We start from the raw sequence: 7820 nt of genomic DNA, 5'->3' as shown, positions 1-7820 counted from the left end.
AAGAGGGTGAATGCCTGTTGGAGGTCAGCAGCCGCCTAGCTCGGGAGTAGGAGCTAGGCTTGAGTAGTAAAAGGCTCAGAAAAGTCCGGCGAAGAAAATGACTTCTGAAATAATGAATAATACTATTCCATATCGAAGGCCTTTTTGGACAACTGAAGTATGATGGCCCTGGAATGTGCCTGCTCCCACAATATCCCATCACCATTGATATATTCTTAGTAGATTTGTTAGTATACCCAGGTACAGGAGCATGCTTGAGTTAAAGTGAAATCATATAACGAGGCCGGATGTCATTAGGAGAACAGAGAGAGTCCCCGTAAGGGGTCAGGGGCTAGGATTGACTATGTGGTAGGCATGAGTTTGGTGGGTCATTAGGTATTGTCGTGTAGATAAAGGCTAACTAATAGGGTGAAGACATAGGCTTGAATTAGGGCGACAGCAAATTCAAGGATCCCAAGGAGGGTGAGAATAATAAATGTGATTGAGGCTGTGGCGGGGATGATGGAGGTGAGTACTAAAGTTGCTCCTCCAATTAAGTGTATGAGAAGATGACCTGCTGTGATGTTGGCTGTCAGTCACACTGCCAGGGCTATAGGTTGAATAAAGAGGGTGATGGTTTCGATAATTACTGGTATGGGAATTAGAGGAATAGGTGTTCCTTGTGGTAGAAAATGGGCTAGGGATGCTTTTGTTTTGTGGCAGAAACCTGTAATTACTGCAGCTGCTCAGAGGGGAATTGCCATGCCTAAGTTTATAGACAATTCTGTGGTGGGGGTGAATGAGTGGGGTAATAGACCCAGTAAGTTGGTAGAACCAATAAATAAGATTAATGAGATTAGCATGAGGGATCAGGTTCGTCCTTTGATGTTGTGAATTGCTATTAGTTGTTTTAGTACTAGTCGAATTAATCATTGTTGTATCGAAGTTAATCTGTTATTAATAAGTTGGGTGGGGGAGGGGAAAAGAATGCTAGGAATCATAATGATAAAGATGACAATAGGAATTCCTACAATTGTTGGGGTAATGAAAGTGGTGAATAAATTTTCATTCATTTTGTTTCTCAAGGGTTAGTGTGTAAATGCTTTTTGATAGTTTTTAATGTTGGGTTTAAGGGATAGTTGAACTTTGAAACTTTCAGTTGGAAAATAATTAGTAGGGTTAGGATTATGAAAAGGATTGTAATTAGCCATGTTGATGTATTGAGTTGGGGCATTCACTGTGGAAAGGTTAGGGCTTTCAGTCTTTAACTTAAAAGGTTAATGCTAGTTGGCTTCGCAGTGATGTTATAACATGGATAGTAGCCACTCTTCGAAATGTTTTAAGGGGACTAGCTCCAGTACAATTGGTTTAAAACTGTGGTTTGCACCACAGATTTCTGAACACTGCCCGTAATAGGTACCTGGATGAGAGGTTATTAGTGTAGCTTGATTTAAGCGTCCTGGGATAAGCGTCTGTTTTTACACCTAAGGAGGGTACAGTTCATGAGTATAGTACGTCTTCTGAAGAAATTAGTATTCGGATTGATATTTCTGTGGGTAGAACAACTCGATTATCAACTTTGAGTAAATGAAGTTCTCTGGGTTTAAGATCTGAGGAGGGGGTTATGTATGAGTCAAAGCATAAGTTTTCGTAGTCCGTGTACTCATAGCTTCAATATCATTGGCATCCCATAGTTTTAAGAGTTAGGGAAGGAGTAGTAATTTCATCTATCATATATAAGATACGTAATGATGGGAGGGCAATAAAGGATAAGAATAATTGCAGGTAGAATCGTTCATACTATTTCTACTTCTTGAGCATCTATAGTGTTTGTGTGAGTTTAGTGGGAAGTATAAGGGAGATAATATACAGAACTAAAGAATTAATTAGGAATATAATTATTAAGGTATGGTCATGGAAATATAAAAGTTCTTCTATGATAAGAGAGGTGGCATCTTGAAATCCTAATTGAACTGGATGGGCCATGAAGATGTATAGGGGTTTAACCTGTAAGTTAACTGTGACAAAGTTATGTAATAATTTTACTAATATCTTGGATAAAGAAAGTCATAGTGGCTATGTGGTTTGGCTTGAAATCAGTTTTAGGGGGTTCAGTTCCCTCCTTTCTTATGTTATGCTTTTATGGATGTAGGTTCTTCGAATGTGTGGTAGGGTGGGGGGCAGCCATGAAGTCATTCCAGGTTTGTTGGTGTGAGTTCCACCATCGAAACCTCTCGTTCTGAAGAGAAAGACTCCCAGACTATAAAAATTATTAGTATAACCACTGTTAAAGAGATAAGGAACCAATAGATGAGACGGTATTTCATACGGTGTGAGCATCTGGATAGTCGGAATAGCGTCAAGGTGTATTCCAGACAGGCCTGAGAAATGTTGTGGGGAAAAAGGTTATGTTTACGCCTACAAATATAATTGAGAAGTGAATTTTGGCTCAAGTATTATCTAAGGTATAACCTGAAAATAGGGGAAATCAGTGAATGAAACCTCCTATAGTAGCAAATACTGCTCCTTTTGATAGTACGTAATAAGTATCGTGAAGAACAATATCTAGCGTTGAATTAGCAAGTACGATTCCTGTTAATTCTCCAACTGTGAATAGGAAAAAAAAGCCCAGGGCCCATAGTATAGCGGGCAACCATTTGATGTTGCCACCATGCAGTGTGCTAGTCAACTGAATACTTTTACACCAGTGGGAATAGTGATAATTATAGTAGCGGATGTGAAATACACTCAAGTATCTACATCTATGTCTACCATGAATACGTGGTGATCTCATACAATGAATGAACCCTAAGAAGCTGATAGATATTATGGCTCAGACCATTCCTATATAACCAAATGGTTCTTTTTTACCTGAATAGTACGTGACAATATGAGAAATCATGCCAAAGCCTGGGAGGATTAAGATGTAGGCTTCAGGGTGTCCAAAGAATCAGAATAAGTGTTGATATAGAATGGGATCACTACCTCCTGCAGGGTTGAAAAAGGTTGTGTTGAGATTACAGTCAGTTAGGAGTATTGCAATTCCTGCTGCTAGGACTGGTAAAGATTAGAAGTAAAAGGACAGCAGTGATTATTACCGATCATACAAATAAGGGTGTTTGATATTGTGATATGGCTGGGGGTTTTATATTAATTACCATTATAATAAAGTTAATGGTAAACTAAAATTGAGGATACTCCCACTAAGTGTAAAGAGAAAATGATTAAATCTACGGAGGCCCCTGCATGGGCTGGATTCCCTGCTAGAGGGGAATACACAGTTCATCCAGTTCCTGCACCGCCTTCTACTATTGAAGATGCGAGGAGGAGAAGAAAAGACAGTGGTAGAAGTCAGAAGCTCATATTATTTATTTGGGGAAATGCCATGTCGGGAGCCCCAATTATTAAAGGAACCAACCAGTTCCCAAAGCCCCCATTTATGATAGGTATTACTATGAAAAAGATTATGACGAAAACGTGAGCTGTTACGATGACATTATAAATTTGATTGTCTCCTAATAGGGCTCCAGGCTGACCAAGTTCTGCTCGAATTTAAAGGCTGAGAGTTGTCCCGATGATTCCTGCTCAGGCTCCAAATAGAAGGTAAAGAGTTTCGCTATCTTTGTGATTTGTTGAGTAGAATCAACGGTTGATGAACATGAGTAAGGTAGAATGGCTTAGTAAGGTATGAGACTGTAAATCTAAAGACAGAGGTGATTCCTCTTTCTACCAAGTCCTGAGGTGAGTATCATATTGAATTGCAGATTCAAAGCAGCAGCTTCAATTCTGCCGGGGCTTCTCCTGCCTTTTTTTTCTGAGCAGCAGGAGAAGTAGATTGAAGCCAGTTGCTTGGGGTATTTAGCTGTTTAACTAAATTTTTGTGGGGTTGGAGCCCACCAATCTAGGTGAGGACTTAGCTTAATTAAAGTAATTGATTTGCATTCAGTTGATGTGGGATAAAAACTTGCAGTCCTTATAACAGAAATTAAGTACTATATACTTTCTTAGGGCTTTGAAGGCTCTTGGTCTATTTACCTATTTACCCTAAATTTCTAATTTAGGATTAAAAAGGCTGGTGATAAAGGGAGAGTGAGAGTGGCTAGAATAACTAACTAGTGGTGATAGGAGGGACATTTGTTTTGTTTGCTGAAATTGTCATTTTATTTTTATGTTGTTGAATGTTGGGAATATAGTTAATGAGGTAGAATAGATTAGTCATATATAAAAATATAAATTTAGTAGTGCTATGATGGCTATGGTTGTGGCTAGTATGATATTATTATTTTTTGTGAGTTCCTATACGATAACTCATTTCGGTAGGAAGCCTGTAAGTGGGGGTGGTCCTCCTAAGGATAGTAGAGAGACGAGAATCGTTAGAGTAATTATTGGGGCTCTATTTCATAGATTTGATAGGGTTAGTGTAGTGGTATTAATGTTAACATTTAGTATGATGAATACAGTAGTAGTTAATATTAGATATATTAGTAAGTTTAGGATTGTTATAGAAGGACAATATATAACGATAGCCATTATTTAACCTATGTGAGCGATGGATGAATAGGCTAGGATTTTTCAGAGTTGGGTTTTAGTCCTCTTCAACCTCCTACTAGGATTGATAACATGGAGATTAGAAGGAGAATATTGAGGTTTATTGATGGATAAATTTGAAGTATAATGGAGATGAGGGCTAACTTTTGTCATGTTAAGAGCAGTATACCTGATATTAATGAGATTCCTTGAGTGACGTTGGGAACTCAGAAGTGGAAAGGGGTCATTCCTAATTTCATTGTTAATGTGATGATAATTAGAAAGGAAGTTAATTGGTTATATGTATTGATAATGCCTCATTGGCCGGAGTATATGGTGTTAATGATAAGAGTAAATATAAGTGGTATGGAGACTGTTGCTTGTGTTAAGAAGTATAAATAGTGGCAGCTTCTGTGGATTGGGGGTTAGTTTTTTTCATGAGAACAGGGATAATAGCTAATACGTTAATTTATAACCCGATTCATATTAGGAGTAAGTGGGAACTAGTTACTGTTCGTATTGTTCCTATAAAGATTGTTGATAAAATGAGCGTGAGGATGATGAGTTTTATTAGTACGGGAAGGGTATAAACCAACATTTTCAGGGTATGGGCCCGATAGCTTATTTAGGTGACCTTACTATATGTAGAATATGGTGTATTTTGGGTAGCATGAAGGATTTTGAATTATTATTTTTTTTATTTCAGCTTATTATGGAGGTACAAAAGTTGAAGTTATGTATATTGCCCATGCCCCATCTCCCCGAGTCAGAGCTTCAAGTGTGTCCATTCCCGAGACAGTGTGCATCGCACTCATTATGTAGGTATATACCCATCCCCACCCCCCACCCCCCACATCTGTCCAACACCCAGTTGGTGTTATTCCCAAATGTGCACTTAGGTGATGATCAGGGAAACCAATTTGCTGGTGAGTACATGTGGTGCTTATTTTTCCATTCTTGAATTCTTAAGAGTAGGTTCGATGCCTGCAATTCTAGAAATAAGAAGATTTAAACCTCTATTGCTTACTCTATCAAAGTAACTCTTTTGTCAGACATATTTCTATACTTGTGGAGGGATACATGATGCTAGTATGGGAAATGATATATATCATATACATAGTGCTAATGTTAAGGGGAGGAAATTTTTTCATAATAAATGTATGAGTTGGTCATACCAGAATCGTGGATAGGATGTCTGTACTCATAGGAATAGAGTAGCTAAGAGCAGGGTTTTGGTGGTGAAGCTTGTTGTATATGTTTCTGGTATGTGGGGGTCATATAGTGCTCCTAAAAAGAGAGTAGTGGTTAGGGCATTTATTATAATAATATTTGTATATTCTGCTATGAAAAATAAGGCGAATGGGCCTGTGGCATATTCCACATTAAAGCCTGAGACAAGTTTGGACTCTCCCCCTGTTAGGTCAAAGGGGAAAGGGGGCTCGGTTTGTTTCTGCCAAAGTAGGGATAAATCATATTATAGCTGCAGGTCATGACGGGATAATAAGTCAAAGGTATTCTTGAGTTGTGATGAGGGTGGAAAGGGTAAATGATCCGTTTATTAGGACAATGGATAGTAGGATGATAGCTAGGGTTACCTCATATGAAATTGTTTGTACTACTGCTCGCAAAGCTCCAATTAGAGCATATTTTGAATTGGAAGCTCAGCCTGATCATGGGATTGAGTATACAGCTAAGCTGGATATGGCTAGGGCAAACAGGAGCCCTATATTTATGTTAATTAGTGGGTATGGAAGTGGTAGGGGGATTCACAGGATGAGTGCAATGGTTAAGGCTAGTGTTGATGTGACCATGTAGAGTGATGAAGAAGTTAAGGGTTGTAATGGTTCTTTAATGAACAGTTTTATTGCATCAGCAAAGGGTTGGATCATGCCATGTGGGCCTACTACATTGGGGCCTTTGCGAAGTTGTATATAACCTAGGATTTTCCGTTCAGTAAGTGTAAGGAAAGCTATGGCGAGTAAAATGGGGACAATTAGTAGGAGGAGATTTACTATGAACTTAAGTGTTAAGGAGAGGAGTTGAACTTCTGATTTTAAAGTCTTAAATTTTATGCAATTACCAGGCTCTGCCACCGTAACGAACCCTGATCTTGGGCAGGGCGTGAAATAATGTATTAGATTAAGTTTATTTCATCTATTGGTTTAAGAGCATTCTATTGAGTTGGCTCTATTTCTCTTGTCCTTTCATACTGGAAGAAATAGTAAATAGATAGAAACCGACCTGGATTACTCCCATCTGAACTCAGATCATGTAGGACTTTAACCGTTGAACAAATGGACCATTAATAGCAGTTATACCATTGGAGTGTCCTGATCCAACATCGAGGTAATAAACCCTATTGTCAATATGAACTCTATAATAGGATTGCGCTGTTATCCCTGGGTAACTTGTTCCATTGATCAGATTAGTTTGGGTCAATTTATTATGGGAGCTGCTTTGACTGGTAAGGTCTAGGCTGAAATTGTTTGGAGGTTGTGTTGTGCCCCGAGGTCACCCCAACAGAAATTTTTAACCCAGAGTTGGTAGGTATTTATGCCTATATTATTAGGTTATTGTACATATGTTTATTTGGGTTAATTTAAGCTCCATAGGGTCTTCTCGTCTTATTAGTATATTCCCGCCTCTTCACGCAAAGGTCAATTTCACTGATTGAGAGTAGGAGACAGTTTAACCCTCGTGTGGCCTTTCATTCAAGTCTTTAATTAACGAACAAGTGATTATGCTACCTTTGCACGGTCAGGATACCTCGGCCATTGAACATGTGTCACTGGGCAGGCAGTGCCTCTAATATTAGCTATGCTAGAGGTGATGTTTTTGGTAAACAGGCGGGGTTAGTTCTTGCCAAGTTCCTTTTGCTCTTTTTAATCTTTCCTTTGTACATGCCTGTGTTGGGTTAACAGTTATTTGGATAAAGGCTTATTTAGATTATATTTGATTTTATCTTTTTGACTAATTATCAGTGGGTATCTGATCTGATATAGGCTTGTGCTAGGAGAATTGGAATTCTTGTTACTAACAGTAGTGCTTCTGTTGAATAATAGATCAGCCCTGTTGGTTAGTAGGAGGTTGGTGTGGAGTTTGGAATTAGGTTAATATAGTGTGTTGAGCTTGAATGCTTTCTTAATTGGTGGCTGCTTTTAGGCCAAATATGGGGTTTAATTTTTTTACTCTCTATTAAAGGTTGTAGCCTGTTCTAAAGAGCTGTTTCCTCTTTAGAGTAACATTTAAACTTACATTAAGTTTTAGGTTACTTTGGGTAAATTTAAAGTTGAACTAAAGTTCTTTCCCGGACA

General features: G+C 38.5%; 2 pseudogenes; both read right to left on the bottom strand.

Annotated features, from left to right (window-relative positions):
- Positions 1-371: 371 nt before the first annotated feature.
- Positions 372-1052, bottom strand: LOC123647394 (annotated as a pseudogene).
- Positions 1053-1283: 231 nt separating this feature from the next.
- On the bottom strand, positions 1284-1965 carry LOC123647128 (annotated as a pseudogene).
- Between the last annotated feature and the right edge of the window lie 5855 nt (positions 1966-7820).

The sequence above is a fragment of the Lemur catta genome, chromosome 11 (assembly GCF_020740605.2).
Source record: "Lemur catta isolate mLemCat1 chromosome 11, mLemCat1.pri, whole genome shotgun sequence".
Classification (NCBI taxonomy): domain Eukaryota; kingdom Metazoa; phylum Chordata; class Mammalia; order Primates; family Lemuridae; genus Lemur; species Lemur catta.
Note: the sequence above shows the minus strand (reverse complement) of the source record. Positions and strands in the feature narration are given on the sequence as shown.